The sequence below is a fragment of the Protopterus annectens genome, chromosome 1.part2 (assembly GCF_019279795.1).
Source record: "Protopterus annectens isolate FY-2018-M chromosome 1.part2, PAN1.0, whole genome shotgun sequence".
In the NCBI taxonomy this organism is placed as follows: Eukaryota; Metazoa; Chordata; order Ceratodontiformes; family Protopteridae; genus Protopterus; species Protopterus annectens.
Genome location: NC_056727.1, coordinates 499685580 through 499707778, shown reverse-complemented (window position 1 = coordinate 499707778; position 22199 = coordinate 499685580). Strand labels below are relative to the sequence as shown.

The 22199-nt window shown below is 40.4% G+C and overlaps 1 protein-coding gene across 2 annotated transcripts in view; it reads left to right on the top strand.

Annotated features, from left to right (window-relative positions):
• LOC122789777 (consortin-like) overlaps positions 1-22199 on the top strand; it is a 1146861-nt gene that overhangs the window by 103542 nt on the left and 1021120 nt on the right. The window contains exon 2 of one of the 2 annotated variants that reach the window (XM_044057220.1): positions 7823-7880. The exons of the other annotated variant lie outside the window; for it this stretch is intronic. The gene's annotated coding sequence lies outside the window, so the exon portion shown is untranslated. The remainder of the gene's footprint in view (positions 1-7822; positions 7881-22199) is intronic. 2 annotated transcript variants of the gene reach the window in all.

The window sequence follows — 22199 nt, the reverse complement described above, 5'->3', positions numbered from 1 at the left end:
AGATTATGCCTGGGGGGCCCACATGGCAGGAAGATGCATTCAGGGCACATGGTCCTCAACCCAAATGCATCTACATATCAATCACAAAGAGATGCTAGCTGTTCAGAATGCCCTGACAGCCTTCAAGGACCTACTTCATCCAGGTCAACTACTGATAAAGACAGACAACACCACGGTCATGTAGTACATTAACAAGCAGGGGGGCACACATTCTTACCCCCTTTGCAGTCTAGCCATGACTTTGTGGGACCCAGCATTAACTTACCAAGTACATCTGCAGGCACAATTCCTGCCAGGAAGGAAAAATACTCTGGCAGATGAACTAAGCAGAAACATCATGGATCCCCATGAGTGGCAGCTGGCTCCACAAGTCTTCAGCATGATAACAAGGAAATGGGGATGCCCGGACATAGATCTATTTGCCTCCCCTCAACTACCAGCTAAAATGATTCTGCACAAGGACTTATCACAGACAAGCATGGAAGGTGGACGCCCTATCTTTCAGCTGGAAAAACCTGTCAGTATATGCCTTTCCCCCTCTGCCTCTCCTCCCCAAGGTACTCCTAAAGGTCAGACAGGAAAAGCCAAAAATGATACTGATTGCCCCAGACTGGCCTCGAACTTGTCTCAATGCCCAGCTTGGACCTTACCTCAAATACCTCATCTACTGTCCCAGCAAAACAATCAGATCATGCACAGCCAACTCAGAACTTTAAACCTGGCAGCATGGCGGATAATGTAGTCATACAAAACACACCTCTCAGTAAAGCTGTGATGGATGTCATTTTGGAGGCCAGAAGGCCTAGTACTAGAAAATCTTATGCTGGAAAATGGAAGAGATTCTGTGCTTGGAACCAGGCACAAGGAACTGATACAGCAGTGCCAAATATTCCTCAGATTTTGCAATACTTAACTGAGATGTTGGACAAAGGCCTATCTTTTTCATCTATTAAAATTCATGCCTCTGCCATTTCGGCTCATTACAATACCGAGCCACCAATCTTTTTTCATCCCTTATTAAAACAGTACCTCAGAGGAGCCAAAAATTTAAGGCCTCCAAGAAGCTTGCCAATGCCTGCATGGGACCTCAACTATGTCTTGCAAAAACTCACCCTGCCTCCTTTTGAGCCAGCTGCTACTGCTGATGTAAAGTTTTTATCTTGGAAAACAGCTCTGCTCCTAGCAATAACTTCTGCAAGATGAGTTTCAGAGCTGCAGGCACTCATGGCTGTGGAACCTTTTATCATTTTTTATCCAGACAGTGTCTCTCTGAGGACAAACCCAACATTTATGCCTAAGGTGGTGTTCATTGTGGCTCTTTACCAAACTATTCATCTGCCAACTTTTTATCCAAATCTACAGGACAAGGGGGAGAGAATTCTGCATTCTTTGGACGTACACAGACAGCTTAGATTCTACTTGGACAGAACCAAAGTTTTCAGAAAGACCGAGCAATTACTAGTGGCATATGCTGCAGGATCACAAGGAAAGGCTCTCTCAAAGCAGACTATTTCAAAGTGGATAGGCCACTGCATTCGTTTCTGCTACTTACACCATGGCAAGCCAGTGCCTAGGGTCATTAGGCCACATTCAACCAGAGCTGCAGCCACTTCAGCAGCCTTTCTCAGGGGAGTACCAACCAAGGACATTTTAGAGGCTGCTACTTGGAGTTCAGTGCACACCTTTACAAAGCACTATCATCTGCCTCTCTACTCTAAATCCGGGGCAGGCTTTGCCACTGCAGTTCTGCAGGGCCTCATAGCCGCTCCTAATGCTGTTTAGCTCCAGCCTCCCAACCATAGCTTTGGGAATCTACCTAAATGTAATGACTGCAACAGTGAAACATGAAGAACCTAGTACAGTTGTGTACACTTACCATAAATGTAGATGTTCGAGTGTATTTACTGTTGCAGTCCAGGTTACCCACCCGCCATCCTCCTTTTTTCTGCTGGAACTTTTCTTTCCTTCTCTGATTTATACAACCTGTGTGGTATATTTGCTGGTAGATGAAGGTGAAGTTTATATTGGTGCATATATGTATATATTACTGTTTCTTCACTTGTCCTTCTTTATTGTATAATTACCTGCATTTCACACTGTTTTGTTATAATATTCTAGCATTAAAGCTCTTTGCTTTGTCCTCTCTGATTTTTACATTATAACCTGCTAGAAGCATAGTACATAACGTATGCAGCTACATAGTTATCTTATTACTTTTTATTCTTCCAAGGTTTTATTTTGTAATTTGCAATGTATATCTTAATATGTCTTATTCTTCTTCTAGTCCTATGTTAAAATGATTTTTAAGTTTTTTCACTTAGTTTATCTTGGAGCTTTTCTCCCCGGGCCTCTACTGAAAATGGACACATATCCTGCTAGACTAGCCCGGTCAACAAATGTAAAATAAAATAAAATAAATAAATAAATACATTTTGGCTACCCTTTTAGGGGGCACCTGACATCTGGGGCAAGAAAAACTAAAGAAAATGGCATCGGCCGCATCTTTTATACCCCTGACGACCTGACGTCAGGGAAGGGGCGACAGCAGCCGACGCAGGACCCAGGACTTTGCAATTCAGGCCGACTGAGGGCAACCTGCCAGCAGGATTACCCAACTGTAATGACTGCAACAGTGAATACACTCGAACATCTACATTTATGGAAAGTGTACACAACTGTACTTTGCTCAGTTAAAGTTACACACTCCTGATAAAGAAACTGCTGGTAGTGAAAGTGGGGGAGAGCAGCAGCTGTAGTAAGACGTTCTACTGAGAACACAAGGTTGGAGCATACTCCTAGTATGGATGAGGGAGAACAGCAGCGGCTTGACACGCTCAACATACATATTCCTGATAAAACAAGGTTGGAGCATACTCCTAGTATGGATGAGGGAGAACAGCAGATTGACACGCTCAACCTACATATTCCTGATAACACACGGTTGGAGCATACTCCTAGTATGGATGAGGGCGAACAGCAGCGGCTTGACACGCTCAGCCTACATATTCCTGATAATACAAGAGTGGAGCATACTCCTAGTATGGATGAGGGAGAACAGCAGCGGCTTGGCATGCTCAACCTACATATTCCTGATGACACAAGGTTGGGGCATACTCCTAGTATGGATGAGGGAGAACAGCAGCCGCTTGACATGCTCAACATACATATTCCTGATAAAACAAGGTTGGAGCATACTCCTAGTATGGATGAGGGAGAACAGCAGCGGCTTGATATGCTCAACATACATATTCCTGATAAATATAAAGGGATAGGTGATGAACCTTCTGATAAATTATTAAAAGCACACACTCCTGCCTGGCTCTGTCACACAGTGAGATGGAGTCCTGTGACCTAGATACCGGGGTTTAATTAATGGTCCTGGCAGGGAGGGTACATCTTTCAAAGACTGCCCACTGTGTGTCTGTTTCTCTCACCTAACTTATAGTGTTCAGCATATGGACGGAGAAAATAGAAAAGAGTGCTGTCTAGGCAATTGCCCTTTCTGGTTGTCTGTCCCTGGATGATGGGGAACAAATGCTTCTTTTGAAAAGGGAGGGGCTGATGGTTGACAGACAGACGTGGCAAAGTACTGCCAAAAATACACACTCCTGCCAAAAACAGTGGGATAGGTATAGAATATTCAGAAAAAATAGAATCTACTTTAGCTAGAAGGTAGTGGTAAACCTGTGTATTATAAAGAACAGTGCCAACAACAACAAAAAAGGATGTTAAATTAGTGAAAGACTTCTCTACAGAAACTGTTTGATAGAAAAGAATCAATTTTTTATCAGGAAAACCCAGATGTTAAGCTGGTGCAAGTACTCCCTATAAAGACTGATAGCGAAGAACCCATAGTGCATGATATAGAAGATTGTTTGAACACTCCAGTCGCTAAATTAGTGAAGGATACTTCTGAGACAGAAGAAGAAAAAATCCATTGTGATAAAGTCAGTGAGAAAAGATAAAAGGAAACATGAACAGAATCATAGGTTTCCCTCTGTAAAATTAAAACAGAGGGGTGGTAAGAAACAGAACTCTCAGCAGCAGATACTTAAAAACAGAAGTTACTAATCAAAAGCAGAAGAAAATCCCTGTCATGAGTTGTCTTTTGTAGGTGAAGAAATGAAAAGTAATTCCTTACCTGTATTCTTAGCTGAAGCGGCTATACTCTCTCTTCATGTTATTGTACTGACATAATTGTTCTTGACTTGGCAGATTTGCTGATAAGTAGTGATTTTTTTTTAAGAAAACACATTGAAAAGACTGCGGTGGTGGTGCTGCGGTAGCGTTGTCGCCTCACAGTAAGATGTCCTGTTCGATTCTCAGCTAGAGCGTCTTCTGTGTCGAGATATGCGTGAATGGGCGTACCTTCGTTGAAGGCTGTGCGTCAGGGCCGGCAACTCGGCACGTAAAAATCTACTGCCAATTATTAGCGGACCGGAGTTCCGCTGTGGCGACCCCTAACCGGGAAAAGCCAAAAGACACAACAACAATGAAAAGACAACATATTAAAAAGAGTCAGAGAAAATGTAGCCAGAGAAGAAGGAAAGATAGAGTAGAACAGGCTCTTACCATACACATTTATTAAGTTGAAGAATGACTAACTGTACAGTGTGAATAAAGACAGAGAAGAAATACTACACCAGCTGTTACTTCCAAAACTTTAATTCCAAAACATTTTAAAACACTTGTGGTGAAACCGGCATATAGTCACATTTTTGTGGAATACTTAGGGTTGGTCAAAAGCTAGGTTTTATTGGCTTGATGCATTGAAAGACATTTTAACCCCCCCCCCCCAAGTCTGGAGACCTTGCCTGATGACCCCCTTATCAACATCCATTTTGACCCATTTGTTCCTGGGACATGGGAGTCAGCCATTGCTTGCTAGGTGAGAACCACACTGCCCATTTGTTTGTGCCTGGAATCCTGATTGGTCCTTTGTTCTCTGGCAGGAGATGGATAGTTGAGATAGGGACATCTTGCTGGCAGTGAGGGCATCCTGCCTTTTCCCCTGGGAGCACTCCCCTCAGCAGCTCTTCCAACCTTTGCCACTGCCATCTCCTGATGTGAGCATGATAGCAGTGCTTGGCAGGCTCAGGCTCCACTGGAAAGCACCTAATGCTCTTAGGTATCTCCCATGTGGTGAGCCAGAGCCATCTCTTCCTCCCCTCTCCCTCCTAGTTGAGTGAGCAGAAAGTGACTGTTTACTCCTGTCCTCCAACTAACTCTTACTGGCACCCAAGCTGCTAAAGGTTCGAGCTTTACCTCTCTCTGTGTCTTGGTTCTGAACATATAAATGAAAGGTGTTGAACTTTTTTTGTAGATGACTGCAAGACATCTTGGTTAAGAAGTCCATTGACACCCATGTCTATTATTGAGGTCTCATTTAAATGGATAATCATGACATGCATCACTCCAGGAGCAGCAGGCCACCCATCATCCACATGCCAATGGTATGCCATGTGAAACTGGCACTCTGCATAGGAAAGGACAGTCTGTCAATACAGCATGCCATGCTGACGGGGGTAGAGTGCATGACAGACACAGTAGGTAGATATTTACACAGCACAGAATGGTGCTAGGTGCACAAGTAGCAAGGTGGGCACCAGCAACCATAATGGCTTTGTTAAACCCAGTGCCAGTCTGTACTGTAATTTGCAGTCAATGTAAGGGACATCCTAGCAATAAGAGGGGTCAGTAGCACAGTTAACACATGCAAGTACAAGTTATGTATCACAGAAAACTAAGCAAAGCAGTAAGCAATGATGAAGTTAAGCAGCCATGCTGGCAACAGTAGCAATGCAGTAGTGAATTCTAACATATGCAGGTGCAACACCTAATCCATATTCATGCCTGCTGCTTTCCTGACTCCTCTGGCAGGTTAGTATGTTATCCCAAATTTCACCAGGTGCTGAAAAAATAGAAAAGTGAAAAAAAACCAGCACGCCTGTTAGCATCCATATCTTCATAACTGCACAGTAATATCTGCAGGTTGTACCTTTGATTAGTATAATTAGTAGTCAGTTGTACATACCGTATTACTCTGGTTCTTTTTTCCTAAACTCTTTTGCCAATTGTTAGAGAATGTCAGTGTGCCTCTTCTGCTCTCTATTGAAATGTCAAAACTTGCAATGCCAAGTCTCAATACACTGAAAAAAATCCAAAATTAGAGTGAATATTTAATATCATTCTTTTCCTTAAACTTGTTTTGCGGAGGGGAGAAGCCCTCGTATCCCCCCCCCGACTTAATATGCTAACTCGCAGATTGTCATTCTTTGGAGGAGAGGGAACTTTCTGAGAAACTATAATCTCAGACTTAGTATATTAAGTTTGGGTTGTCTGTATATTTCAGAATTCAGCATTGTGAGTCCAGACATTTTAAATGGTTACCTGGCTCATATTCAGGCTGCTGTACCTTTATAAAAGGACAGGAAGTTTAACAGTTTTTGCTTATAACTGACATTTGTTCTGATGACTACGGTTTGGATTTATGTAACATACCTTTTTTGATTGTCTTGGATATATCAAAATCTACATTTTGGTCAGATTTCAGTTTGCTGTCTATGGTAGCTCCTAGCATTTTAGTACATACTTGAGTTTCTCTGTAGTAATGTTTTGCACTGTTGTGATTTTGAAATCTGAGCCTTGGATTGATTCAGAACAGGAAAAAAACAACTTTGTTTTCTTTGCATTTGTTTGGTGATCTGTCATTAAGTGCAATATGGTGTTTGTGTAATTTTTGTAGTGAGTCCAAGTTATTGGCTGTGTATTGAACTACGTTGATATTTTTAACATAATTGTACATGCCATTGATAAATATGTCAGACAACAATAGAATTTTTGTTACCAAGACAGGTATGAAATCACCTTGTGGTATAACTGTGTCTGTTCAGCTCATGTGAGACTATATGGAAGGCTTTTGCTAGATCGAAAAACATGGAGGCTACTGATTGACCTTGGTTTTTGTCCTGATTTACTTTCTAGATGTTATGTCCTAAAATGTATGAGTGCATGCATTTCTCTAGTACTTTACAGCAGTGGGTTTGTAGTTTGATAATTTTGTTGAATTGTCTCCCTTAGGAATGGAATTACGTATTTTTTTTCCCATAGAAAATGAATGACTTTTTTTTGCTGTTGACCCGTTTATGAAAATTGCAATGAGACATGCTGTTGTTTCTGATGCTCTTTATAGGTACTGCCTTGGTAGGGTGTTTGGTGCTAGAAGTTGTTGGTTTTATTTTTTTGTAGGAACTTTCTGACATGCATCTTGGTGACTGTCTATGCAGATTATACAGAGTGCTTGTTTTGATTGATTTGTTTCAGGTATTGTAGCCACCATTTGAAATGGCTACATATTTATTTTACATGCTGTATTGTAACTTTCCTTTTGGAGGGGATTTGTCTGTCTTTCCCTTGAGTCAGCAGGTTGTTACTGATATTCTCTTGTGTGTTCATGCTGTTGGTAGAATCTGGAGGTATACAGGTAGCAGCTGTGCGTGTATGTTTTTGTGTATGCAAGTTGTTGGTACCTATGAGAACTTCAGAGTTGTCAAATATAGGAAGTGAAAATTAGAAGTCGATTTGATGGTAATGTAGTTCCACCAGCCCTTTTAAGTGGATGGTCAGTTTGTTATATCTTGGTGGAAGAATTTTTTTTTTTTTTTTTTTTTTTTACTTTAACCAGGTTTCAGTTATAAGTAATGCATCCATTTTGTTTAGATTTATTCCAGTCCAGAATTTCTAAGGCTTAATTCAGAATTTATAGCATTTGTATTGTATTTTCAGTCATATTGTGATGGGATTATTTTGTTTTGGATTACAGACTATTGGTCTGGATTTAGGCTCCACATCACCACTAAGCAACAGGATTACCATTGAGGGTAAGTGTTTTGCAGTAAGCAGGTTCTATTTTTTCCTCTTATTTGAGAATATTTGTTAGGGGGCAGTGTTGATAAGGATACAAGGTTTTGTGGTTTGAATATTGATGTGTATAGAGTTATAGCTATTCATTGCTTGGTGTGTTTTTTTTTTAATGTTTGGTAAATGCAGGTAGCAGTGGCTGTTTGCAGTAGTTGCTAGTTTGTGAAATACTAATGCTAAGAAGTGTGCTAGGTAGTACTTGATCAACTTAAGTTCATGCCCCCACCATCATAGCCACAGCTTTTTAAAATGAAAAAACAAAAGCATTCACTCTACAGTCCACTGAAAACAAAACCTACTGATTCATTTTCAACTCTTCCAGCCCCCAAGGAACACTAATGCACCATCCTCTCCAAAGCCAGTTGGCTACCAGTCTCCTACAGAATTGAGCTACTCCTAGGGTCTCTTCTTTTCAAGTTACTTAAAACAGGTGCCTTTGTGCCTTTTGCTGCCAAGCGCCATGGTAAAGCCATCTGCTACAACCTCTGTAACCTCTCCTAATTAACTTCCTTGCTGCAGACCCACCAAACTGCACTGTACCAACCACTCCTTCTCCATTTTTGCACCAGTACTCTGTCAGTCCCAAAAAGCTCACAGAGCATTCTTGGACCTAACGGAACCACTTACAATCCAACCTAACATCCTACTCATGAAAGACTTTAACCCTCTGTAGATTGGGAATCCTATTTAGCTTCAAATCTCAGGCACAGAGATTCCTGAACTTCATAAATACAAACACCCTTGACCAAGTAGTGAATATGGCCAGTAGAGGCTCTAACATACTGGACCTCATGCTCACAGATATGGGAGAATGCTGCACCCAGGTAAAGTCTGACCAAGTGCCCTTCCACTGGACACATCACCTAACTCACCTCTCACATACATCACTTTTACTTCAACCCTCTGTTCTCACCTGCTGCTTCACTCTTATATTTCCTACTAAAGTTAATCCACATTTCTTTTTCTGTGCTTAAAAATATTTGCTCATTGTTTCAGTTGTCTGCAGGACTGGCTACCTTCTGGGATTACTCCCATGTTTGTGCATTAGTAGTTGTATTTTTTGTGAATTTTGTTTCATCCAGGATGTGCCTGCAGATAGTCTGTTTTGATCAGTGTGCAACCATGAGAGCTACACTTCACTAAACACTAATTACTGTAGATGCTCATTTCTAGTGAGCATCTTGTGAGTAGTTACTGTAAAAGATTGATTTTAGTTTCCACTGGGGTAATAAGTTTTCTTTTCAGAGATTAGTAAATAGCAGTTAGGAGGAGTATTGGAATATACTGAAAATGTCTTTGGCTCTAGATGATTGTCACTGTTAAAGTGACACCCTGACCCCATGTGCAAAAATTGGAAAAGGAGTTGTGGATGGATGGATGTATCCTGAAACACTATATTTGTTTTTTCCCCTTTGGTTATTTTACACAAAGATACATATTTGCATTATTCAACTTTCAGTTAAATGTATTGTGAGGTAGACTAGGCAGTGTGGTGTGGGAGGGAGTGGGCTGCCAATCAGGAGCAAGTTGCCAGTTGGTGCACCCGTGCAGACGACACCTGGCAAACTAGCAAGAATTGGAATATGTGAAAAGGTAAATTCAGACAAGGAAAAATAGTGTATTTCTGTATTTTTTCCCCTTCCTTTCAGTTGACCATCAGCTAACAGCAACTCCTCTCATTCACCAGCTCTGTCTCCCTAAGGTCATCCTGACACATCTGGGAATGGTGAGAAGATTGAGGATACTGGTGCAGGTTCACATTGCTCCAGGTGAGTGCAGATTAACCGTCTGCCACCCTTCTACCCCACTGGGAACTCCTGAATCACTGCCTCCAGTTGATGCATGTGTGCTTCCACTGCAGAGCACACCAAGGTCTTAATACTGTTATTGTAGTGAACTTGGGCAGTTCCTCTCATCCCCAGGGTGGAGGAGCCAGTGTCAGCCACTTTTCTTATCCTCTCCCATGTCTGTTCCCTCAAGTGTTTGTGCCGCCACTCAAACACATGTTGTTTTGGGTGCAGTAAGGGCTTTAAGTAAATGTGTATTCTTCTTGTTATAAAAGAAAGGCATTCTTCTGTTATTAAGAAATAACTGCAGGAGAAAATGTTCTGCCAAACACTATGGTATTCATGACTTGCATGAAGTTCATTGCAGATCTGCTAGCACTATCAAGACAACAAGCACAGGGAAACTGTATATCCAGTAATTACACTTGTAAAACAAGCAATTTGCAGCTAAACAAATTAGAGTGAGATTATTCCTTCCCCATCTGTGTAAACGTACTACATTTAAGAGTAGAATAGAATAGACATCCCATATAGTGGCTGTTATGCAGCCATTAGGATATTATGGTTGCCTGCCTCTCACAAACCAGTGCCAAGTATCCATTAAAACATAAGAGTATATCTCCATAGCATTGAAAGTGAGCAGAGGGTACAAGACTGAGACTTGAATTGAGTGGCAAAACGTTGGACTATTGTTACCTACTTTTTGCTCAGAAAATGCATATTTATACAAAACTTGCTGTTCTAATTGCTTTTAAGTGAATTAGGTTAACATTCAAAAATTCTCCTAGTTTTGGGTCTTTATTAACAGCAACTCAGTTATTTTTGGCTTTGTCCAGACTTTTTTCAGCAAAGAAGCTGAAAGTTAAGGTAGTGTGTGTTTTACTTCGGGGTTAGTTGTAATCCTTATTGCATGTGTGGTTGCCGGAGTGTGTTTTATTTGTTTGCTTGGTTGATTATGTGCATATTCAACTGTTTTCATATGTGTGAATGTACATATATTTATAGGTGTGGGTATGTCTGTGTATGTGCACATAGATAAAATAAAAGAAGACCTGTATGTACATGTTTTTTTTTATATACATACATATATATAAAAACACAAAACATCTAAAGTAAACCAGTCAAAGTTCCTGGTAGATTCAACTGCCTCACTAGGGGGGTTATTTATGTCAGTAAATGTTCCTGGTTCAAACCGTCTATGCTGGCATGACAACTAGAAGTCTTAGCAAGAGAATAAAAGAACATACTTATTTAATTAAAATGAAGGGTCATATTGCATTATATAAACCCACTGTAAAGTGTACCAAGTATAAAAAATTATGTTTGGAATGTCAGCACAAATATCCTTCAATGTGAGGGAAGGTAGTTATAAAAATGTTGTTGAACAAAGAGAACCCGAATGGCAAATAAAGTTATTAGCAGATCAGTTTCCTGGGTTAAATAGAATGGTGAACATTAAGTGTTTTGTAAAAGACAGAAGACTTGCTATTAATGAAATGGATAATTGAAATGTTTTAAGTTTTGTAAGTGTTGTAAGAACAACAGCAAAGAAAATGCCCGTCAGTCATAATGAGAAGATGTTCACCCTCAACTCAGATGATGTCCAGAGGGCACTGTCCAGAGTTAACCCGAGAAAAGCAGCTGGGCCTGACAACATCCTAGGGTGTGTGCTCAGGACTGTGCAGTGCAGCTAACAGATGTCCTCATGGATATCTTAAGTAACTCTCTGAGTCAGCACATACTTCTGAAATGCTTCAAGGATACAACAATCATTCCATTACCAAAGAAGTCTTCACGATCTTGCCTTAATGACTACTGCCTTGTAGCCCTCACCTCCACAGTGATGAAGTGTTTTGAAAGGCTGGTCAAGAATGCCATAACATCTGGGCTGCCTGCTGATCTTGACCCAAACCGCTCTACGCCAGATACCATCTCTCTAGCACTCCATCTATTGCTGCAACACCTTGAGAATAAAAACACCTATGCGAGGGTACTATTCATTGACTTCAGCTCTGCTTTTAACACGGTCATCCCTCTTCATCTGGTAACGAAGCTACTCCAACTAGGTATCAAAACACTTCACTTTGTAACTGGATTCTTGACTTTATCTCAGACAGATCTCAGAAAGTGTGCATAGGAAGTAACTACTCAGATAGCATCACTCTTAACACTGGAGTTCCACAAAGATGTGTACTAAGTCCCCTTGCTGTTCACCCTGTTAACACATGATTGTACAGCCAGGTACAATACAAATCACATCAAGTTTGCTGATGACACAAAGGTGGTGGGTCTCATCAGTAATGACGATGAAACAGCATATAGCGATGAGGTGGAACAACTGTTTACCTGGTGTGGAAATAACTTAGCACTAAATGTGACCAAGACAAAAGAGACGATTGTGGACTGCAGGAAAAATCGCAAGGAACATTATCCCCTCACCATCAATGGGGAAATAGTTGAAAGGGTGAGAAGCATGAAGTTTCTGGGAGTGCACATCGATGAGGACTTGTCTTGGAATACAAATGCTATAGTCAAGAAAATGCACCAGAGATTGCACTTTTTAAGAAGACTGAGGAGAGTGAATCTCCCATTGACAGTTCTCACTACCTTCTACAGAGGTATGATAGAAAGCATCCTGACGAACAACCTCAAAGCATGGTAAGTTCATAGTAGTATGGTATGGAAGCTGCTCTACCTATGAACGCATATCCCTCCAGAGAGTGGTGAAGATAGCCGAGAGGATCATTAAGACCATCTTACCACCTATCCATGACTTGTACTTATCTAGAGGAATAATTAAAGACTGCACTCACCCTGCTTGATGATTCTGCATCTATCATCCGGAAAGCGCTTCCAAAGCATACGTTGCAGAACTATGAGATTCAGGAACAGCTTCTTCCCTAATTTCATCAGGCTGCTGAACTCTAATAACCACAACAATCCATGATGTCCAACTGGGTCAGTAGAAACTGTCTCAAATTGTACAAGAACCTGGTTACCATTCTCACCTAATACTTAGTGCCTTATTCATCATGACTGTAACTTGCAGGCCATCTAAGCCAGTAGCAATGCAGTAAAATATCTCCCCTTTCAGTGCAATACATGCAAATTCTTAAATTAACCATAATGCAATACTCTGAGGTCCATAACTCCATACTCTAATGTTCACAGTACAATACTCAAATGTCTCTTTCTGTACAAGGATCAATGCAATGTCTTAACTAAGTACCTGTGCAATTCTAAAGTTTCATGCAAGTAAGTGTTCAGTTCGAAAAGTCTTAATGTGTTTTCTAATTATGTGCAGTGTTTGTCTACCTGCATGTTATAGCTAGGTGTTACATGTGTAAATGTCTGTGAAAATAGTCTATATGTTGTCTGCACATTGAGTCCGGAGACATGGAATTTTATTCAGGTTTTGTACTTGTGTGATTTCTGAATGACAATAAAGTTTACTTTAACTTGACTTTGACTTTTGGTAATTTTTTTACAAGCTGATTGGATGATACACTATATTTAAACATTGAATTTTAAATGGGGTTTATTCTGATGAAGGTGACTGACAAAAGTAGAGATTAAACTTTGTTACGCTAATCCAGGTTTAGTGGCTCCTTCTTTGTTCTGCTTTTAACCAGTGTTTTTTATTAGTTTTTGTTTACGAGAGTCAAGTTACCACTTTTTGGTTTTATCCAGTCATTTTTTTTGTGGTTAATTGTTCTGTATTGGCTGATGGCAGGCATGTAAGTATATGAGCTATGTGATTTGATTATCAATTTGGTTCCTGAAAGCCACGACAAAATTCTACAGGATTTGATAAGTCTTATGGGAATAGATGTAGAAATCTTTAAATTGTTTCATCAAACGGAATGGTATTGGAGTCTTTAATAAAAGCGATTGTAACCGCATACAGGATTCCTTTGACGAAGGTACAACTATTGTGGAGGCTGATCATCGAACTGGTAATAAAGTAGCCACTTTATTAAACAGCAGTGATAACCCATTTTCCGATGTTGGCCAAAAGTAAAATGAGCCAGCATGTAAGTAAGCAAGATGTTAAAGTTCACTTGTTTGATCAAGAAAAATGTCTAAAAACATACAAGGTTATTTTGGTAGAGAATCAGTGTTTTGAAGATTGAATCCCCTGGGCATTGTACCAAAGGAGGCTCCAATTCATTAAAATTCTAAATGGGATCAAGTTGGACATTACATTTTATGATGAATCTGTGCAGTTTTTTAATAATGCTGGACTTGACTTCTTATGAATGCTAATTAAGAACAACACCATTACTTTAAGCCCGTTGAAAGAGGATATTATTAACATAGATGAACTTACACAATGTTTGCTTAGTGAACATGGAGCGTTACATGGTGATTATGACAGCATTTTTACTATGGTGGAGTGCTTTGGCAAAACTACAGTATTACACAAACAGAACAAGATTATTAGAGATCTAGCTGCTTATGCAGCACATACAGCATATCTTGGCAGTACTACTTCAAGTAACCATGGAAAAACAGTAGAAGTGGAACAAAGACAGTGTTGACTATTATTGGCAACATCAAGATTAATAATAACAGAAATGTGTCCCCTATTCCTTTAAAACCAGCAGAAATTCTCCAAGGAAATAATGTTGCGAGTGTTTTCGATGCAGAATGATGAGGGTACGGAGATCATGTCTTTAGGTTTAACAACATGGTGTCAGACTTTACAGAACTTCCCTTATATTCTTCTGGGACAAATTCTGCCTCAGAAAAAATAACTTTGAGAAACATTCAAAAAACTCAAATTGAGGGAAAATCGGTAACTATTCACATCACAGCAGGAGAAGGAGCAGGAGGCGCAAAAGACATTAACTGCTGTACAAAATGCGAGTTCCACGACTAAGATTTTTAACCTTTCAGATTTTGTACTTAATGAGTGTCACTACAAAGTTCTTGATTTAGGCTTGAATTTTATTCCAAGTCAGAGCCAATTTGACTAGGACTGTCATAGATCTTACATTTTATAGTAGAAAACTTGATTTAAATTACTTATTAAAATATGTTCATATAAGAAAATGTTTAAACAAGCCTCAGTGTATAACCCTACCCTACATAACACCTTAAAATTCTTTGAACAATTCTGTGAGAAAGACATTAGAAAAGGTCTTGAAGACAAAGTCAGACATACTTTGTTTAATTTAAATACACAAGTAAAGAAAGGTTCATAAGTTCAAAGGTGTGTACTAGGCTAATGACCCTGGAGCCTTTACAAGCCTAGCCCATAGGATTACCCTGGCATCATGCCACACGACCTTAGTTCCCAGTGTCTGTTGAGTAGAGCCACTGGAGTGATCCCCTGGGTGAATTTTCTATTTCCCATTCACTCATCAAGATTTATCTTGAAGAGGGCTAGTGAGGTGCTCTGTTTGGCATGTATGGGAATTCTGTTCCATAGCATTGGCAGTCTCTGGGTTATGAACCTGTCCCCTCCAGCATGTTTTGTTGATTGTGGTAATGAGGTTGGGGTCTCTGGAATGTGTGGTGCAGAGGGATTGGGATTTCTTTAGCTGTAGCATTTCTAACAGAGCTGGGTCAGACATGGCTTTGTAAGTCAAGCAGAGATCGCCTCTAAGTAGGCAATATGAGACGGAGTAGTTCGAGTTTTTTGAGTCTGTCCATATAGGAGAAGTGTTTAAGGCCTAGGATCCTCTTTGTGATGCAGTTGTTGCAGGTGTCTAGTGAGGTACATGCCAAATGGGGCATTGTACTCGATGATTGGTCTAATGAAGGAAGAGTAGAGGGAGACAATGACCTCTCTCTTCCTGGATGCAAAACCCTTAGTAATGAGATGTACCACATAGAAGGACTTTCTGACCACAGTGGCAATGTGGTGGTCAAAAGAGAGGTTGCTCTCAACCTGTGTTCCCTGATCTCTTATAACGCCTTCTGTGTTCAGTGGACTACCATTGATGTGGTAATTCATGGGAACCAGCTTTTTCCCAAAGGGGATGGCAACACATTTTTTGGCATTGAGCTTAAGGCCATGGTTCTGACACCAGTCGTTGGTCTCAGTGAGGCCTTTCTGTAAGATGTCAATATCACTTGCCGAGTTAATAGCTCCCAACTTGCAATCGTCTGCGAACTTTGTCAGCCAGAGTCCCTTCGTGTTGGCTTAGACTTCAGAGAAGTTGATACCAAACAGGAGAGGACCCAGGACCAAACCCTGTGGGTCTCCACTCGTGATTGGTTCGCAGTCTTACTTGGAGTCAGCTACTTTCACACTGTGGGTTCTGTGAGCCAGTTTGCAACCCACTTAGTGATATAGGGGTTGATGCCTAGCTTAGTGAATTTTTCTATGATCCCTGAGTGGGGAATGGTATCAAAGGCCTTGGCCATATCAAGATAGGCTGTATGAACCACCTTGTGTTCATCCACCGCTCTGATGACTGACTCAAAGACGTCGACCAGGTTGTGCAGGCATGATCTACCCTTCACAAAACCAAACTGTGTGGGATCCAGAGTTTGGAGATTCCCTATATCCTTGTTTATTAGGTCCATGATGATGCGTTCCATAGCTTTGCATATCAGACTTGTCAGGCTAATGGGGAGATAGTTTCCAGGGTCTGTAGTCGCTCCTCCTTTGTGGAGAGGGATGACTGTAGCAGTGCACCATTTGGTAGGGACAACGCCTGAGGTGAGGCTGTGATTGAACAGGGCACACAGGTGTTCACTCTGTAGTTCATGTAGAGCACAGCCAGGGATATTGTCAGGTCCCATAGAAGCTGTATTCTTGGCTTTGGACGGTGCTGTTTTAACCTGTGCAACAGTAATACTGGGTGTCTGACAGTCTACTGGTATTGTGATTGGGCCTTTGGGGGGGGGGTAAAGTTGGCACTGAATCTGTTGGCCAGTATATTGGCAATATCTGTTGGCTCGGTATAGGAGGTACCATTTTGCAGTAGCTTAGAGCAAATCTGGGTATTGCCATGGAGATTCTTTACATAACTATAGAAAGCCTTGTGGTTGTCTTTACTATCTGCTGCAATTCTGTTTTCATAGCTAGCTTTAGAGGATTTGATGAGGGATCTTAACTTTTTGTTGAGGCTGATAAGGGAGTTTTTCCAGTGTTGGGACTTCACCTTATTCCTCATCAGTTTTCTCCTTCTGTTATAGAGTTTGTTTATGGCAGTGGACCACCAGATTGGCTTGGAAAGTGTCTTGGTTCTATTGGGTATGGTGAGATCCATGCTTTTGTGTACGTGTTTGTACAGTGCATTGGTGTATGATTTGGCAGTCATGCAATTGACTATTCTCCATTTAAATAAAAGAACTAAAATGACATGGACAAACTAGGAAAACTATCGAAAGAAACGGAGAACTGAAATTCGACATGTTTAATGCATAAAGTAAAGTTAAAAATACAAAAATGTTCGTAAAGCACTTTTTGTCCAGCTCAATAGCCAGACTTCATCAGACAATCAACAAATGAAATCAAAACTTAATATAGCGGATGACACACCCCTTTTTTAGTTAATTGTTCAGCTAATAAATCTCTCCAAACCAACCATGTTCCTCCCATATACAAAACATTTCTTTAAAAAATAAATGTATAAATACAAAATATTCTATGTATTTTATATATATATATATATATATATATATATATATATATATACATACACATATAGTAAATAGTAAAAACTTTATTCAATAAACATTCCAAATATCATTTATACTATCTAAAAATTACATGAGCTATAATATAAAAGATATAAAAAGTATTAAAAAAATGTATATATAAGTACATTAATATATAAATAGTATCGCCTGTATCTCAATGACATCCGCGGTGGTGCAGCGGTAGCGTTGTTGCCTCACAGCAAGAGGTTCTCCTGTTCAATTCTCGGCTGGAGTGCGGGGAGTGCCTCCTGTGTGGAGTCTGCATGTCCTCCCCACGGTTGGGTGGGCATTCGAAAGACATGCGTAAATGGGCGTGCCTTGGTTGAACGTCGAGCTGGCACCTCAGCATTGATGAAAATCTACTGCCAGTCATTAGTTCCACTGTGGCGACCCCTAACCGGGAAAAACCGAAAGACAAACAACAACATCTCCTGTATCTCATTGTGCTTTGATACTCATTATATCAAAATGAGGGCTAACTTCACCTAGACAAACTTTTTAGTTTTAAAATACAAGTTATTGATGTCACTTCATTTAAACCTGGTGGTCTGCTTGAAACTAACCAAAGCTGCCATAATAACTCTTGTTTTTCTAATAATAACTGATAAGGACCCCCTGTAATGTCGGGTACACCTTGTTCAATAGTTCTATAAAGAAAGGCATGGTCAGGGAAACTGGCACAATGTCTAGCTAAGGCATTCTCCAATTTCACCTTGTTAATGCTATATCTGTGCTCGTAAACCCTTTCTCTAAGTCTTCTGTCGGTTTTCCCGACGTAGAACACTGGACAAGTTTGGCATTGGGCTAAATGCACCACAGATTTTGAATTAGAGTTAGCTTCCGTCAGTCTTGTAAGTCCTATCTCCCATTGAAAAGGTAGTCCGTCCCACCACATCCATCGGCAACAGAATTGGGTAACCTCACTACTCTTCTAGGAGTGATGGCCCAATGGTTAGAAGATTTATCAGCTCGGGTGGACAGTTTATCTCAGCCGAACCTCTCACAGGCAGCCAGCACAGTAAATCCATCCAACTGTGCGGTTCCTACTTCAGGTACTAACACTATTGCGGATACTCAGATTCTCAGCATATGAGTGCAAACAAATAGAGTAATGCAGATGGAACGTTACCTAACTGTCATACTTTACCGCATGAAGGTTTACCGGTTGGAGCGACTTCCTGAGGCTTATTGGTCTTCCTGACCTTGCTGGATGGTTAAGGGATCAACCGTCCCTTAAACCAGGTAAGAAGGATGTGAATTTAGGACGACTGGCTGGGGGAAGCTTACCAATTACTGCTAACTTAAAAAAATTAGACTACAAGCTATTGAAATTTAAGAAATTGCAATTAGAAATAAACTATTTCACTGAGTGCAGCAAGGAAGGAGTGGTGCCGAAAGGCCTCCGGGTCCTGGCAATATTCTACAGGACTGGAGGCAGGGACTGCCTTTCATACCGAATTAATCCACCTTTTTAACAAACATGGACTGGAGCTCCTTAACTTGATGTGCAAGCATTACCTGCTTGCAATTGAGAGCCTGGTATCTGAAACTACTGAACTCAATAGAGACATTAGATCGGATTGCAATTTCCTCAGATACCAGTTTGATTATAAGAGGATGTTTGTGTCTATTGACCAACAAATCGACAAATGTACTGAAAATAAAATTAAGAAACTGAATAGAGACCTTAGGGACTACAAAAATGGAACTGCTTATCCAGCACCACCCCCTTCCCAGAACCTCAATCCCATTGGTCAAGGGAACACACACCCCCGCACACTCAACGGTAACAGAGAAAGCCGGAATGAAGAAGTGACATCACCTAGTGTAGGGCCGAGCGGTTGTGAAGGACATGGGTGACCAGCACCAGTAGCTAGTACACCAAACTGGAATATAAATAACAATTTCAGCAACCTTTGGGTGCAGGAAGATGCCCAACAACAGCATGAGGATTTGCAGGGTTCAAGCAACAACAGAGGGCAGAACCATCAACGGCCCTACAATACGAGAGGGGCCACCAAGTTTTACAACAACAGCAACAACAAAAAGAGAAGGTAACATCTAGGGTTTTGGATCATGGTAACCACAAGGAATGTAGGGTAGTAATGAACAAGGATGGGGATTTTAAAATATACAGTCTGTCCAGTTTCGATATAGACCCTGACTTAATTGAATTATTCTCTAAACAGCTTACATTTGTGCCATCAGCTCGTTTTAACTTGTCAACAACTAGTGGATTTAAAACTTTACACCCACAAACTTAACCTGAATGTTATGTTTGGTAACAAGGCGACAGAACAACATACTAATACAAGGGTGTTAAGTACTTATAAACCCGTCTATGCACCCTTTACTACTACTCTTTGAACATTTGTGTGAGCTTGACATAAGAGCTTTAACAAATTATGCTGTGAAAACTAATGAATGGAATGAATCGAAGAAAGAAAGGGAGGCACTGCAGTTATTTAGATCTTTGCCTATTAAGACTTTAAAACCAGACAAGGGAGGGGGACTTGTCTTAATGGACATTGAGGACTATAACAACAGGATGAGATTAGTGTTGGAAAGTGAAACATATGCTAAAGAAAGTGTGAATGAAGCATTTAAAGTGTTGAGAGACAGCCTTACAAGACTATCTGCAAATATATAGAGCTGAGTATATTTTTCTGTATTATTCTGTATTATAGAGCTAAATTGTTGCTTAGATATCTGTCTTAGTGTTCTGCAAATATACAGAGATCAGTATATATTTTTTTGGTTTTGTAATTTGCACTCTGATTCCTCACATCTCTGTTGAAACTTTTCCCCACCTCCCCTCCCTGTTCTTGGTTGTAGTTTAAATTTGGTGGCTTTTGCAGTGCCCGCTCCACTGTAGATTTGATCTAGGACACTCCCCCAGTCCCATCTCTTTACCGCATTCTACCTAATAAACCCTTTCTGCACTTGCTTTTAGTCCTTTTTAATTTAATTACATTTTTTTCAAACTGTGTGTGGACTAATATACTCAAGTGTGCCAGCTTGCACTGCATGTGAATTGTTTTTACTACTGTTTTTGCTACTTTTCTGAAAAAAAAAAAATTGTAAGCCTGTTTCCTACCTTTCCTGTAATTAGTGTTCCAGATACAGATTTGCTGTATCCAGGACTATTTGTAAGCTTCTGAGCCCCCAAGCCTTTCTGTGTTGGAGGGAAGCCTTCTAGCTTATCAGTGGGAGTGGTAAGCACTAGATAACCTGTCTACCACATAAGGAGTGGTTCTGGCCCAGAATTTGTAGTTATTGGCCATTTGGGCGGTCTTCCATCTCTCTCATCTTTCTGATTTGAAGGCCTGCATTTGCACTTGTTTCTGTCCTGTAACTCTTGGGTCCATCTCATTTGCTCACTCAATTTTTTTTTTTATCTGCTTTTACTGTATTTGTGTTTCTTCCTACTTTATTTTGCTTTTGCGTCATCTTAAAAGTACTCAATTGTATTTATTACTGCTTGGTGTAACTCATTCTAAGCCTTTTAGTTTAAGCATTTGGGCTTCAGACCAGTTGTTTTACATTAGGAAGGTTTGTGGTCTGCACTGTGGTGGCAGGACAGGTAGCTTACATCCTTCTAAGTTGGGAACTACTGATTGAGGGCTCAATGTCTGTTATTCTAAAAGTGTATTAATTCTGTTTTAAACACTTGGGCTTCAGGCCAGTTATTTTACATTAAAAGGGTTCGTGGTCTGCACTCTTGTGGGAGGAGAGGCTGGACTCTGCCCTTCTAGCTGTGAATTTCTGGTTAAAGGCTTATAGTGCCAGCATATCTAAACTGCTTCTTACTGAAATTGGTACACCTTGTTTGCTGTAGCATAGACTAGATCCAGGCCTGCTGAATCTAGCTTTGTTTGTATAACCTGAGCACTAATCCAGGCATTCTTTAAAGTATTCAATTGTATTTATTACTGCTTGGTAGTAACTTGATTAAAGTGTAGCTATCATTCTAAGTCTTTTGGATTAAGCACTTGGGCTTCAGACCGGTTGTTTTACATTAGGAAGGTTTGTGGCCTGCACTGTGGTGGCAGGACAGGTAGCTTACATCCTTCTAAGTTTGGAATTGCTGATTGAGGGATCAGTGTCTGTTATTCTAAAAGTGTATTAATTCTGGTTTAAGCACTTGGGCTTCAGGCCAGTTGTTTTACATTAAGAAGGTTTGTGGTCTGCACTGTAGTGGCAGAACAGGTAGCTTACATTCTTCTAAGTTGGGAACTGCAGATTGAGGGCTCAGTGTCTGTTATTCTAAAAGTGTATTAATTCTGGTTTAAGCACTTGGGCTTCAGGCCAGTTATTTTACATTAAAAGGGTTCGTGGTCTGCACTCTTGTGGGAGGAGAGGCAGGACTCTGCCCTTCTGAGCTGGGAATTTCTGGTTAAAGGCTTATAGTGCCTGCATATTTGAACTGCTTCTTACTGAAATTGGTACACCTTGTTTGCTGTAGCATAGACTAGATCCAGGCCTGCTGAATCTAGCTTTATTTGTATGCTTGTTCTTTGTTTGCTTGTTATTTCCCTGAAATGCTAATTCCACCTAAAATGCGGCTTTTCAGCGCTTCTGTGGATCCGTAGTGATATCTGCATTGCTTACTGTACTTATTTCCTTGTTTCACTTGAAAGAAAGTTACTGTTTGTCGTTTTTGCATTTAAGTTACCTGTAACACATTGCATTTAAGTTACCTGGCACTTGCTCACTAAAGCAATTATATAAGTCAGCACTAAAATATTAAAAGCACTACACCCTCACAAACTCCCCTTGAGTACCTCGCTCCCCATTGGCCCTTTTTTTCAATTATAAAGGAATTCCCAATAC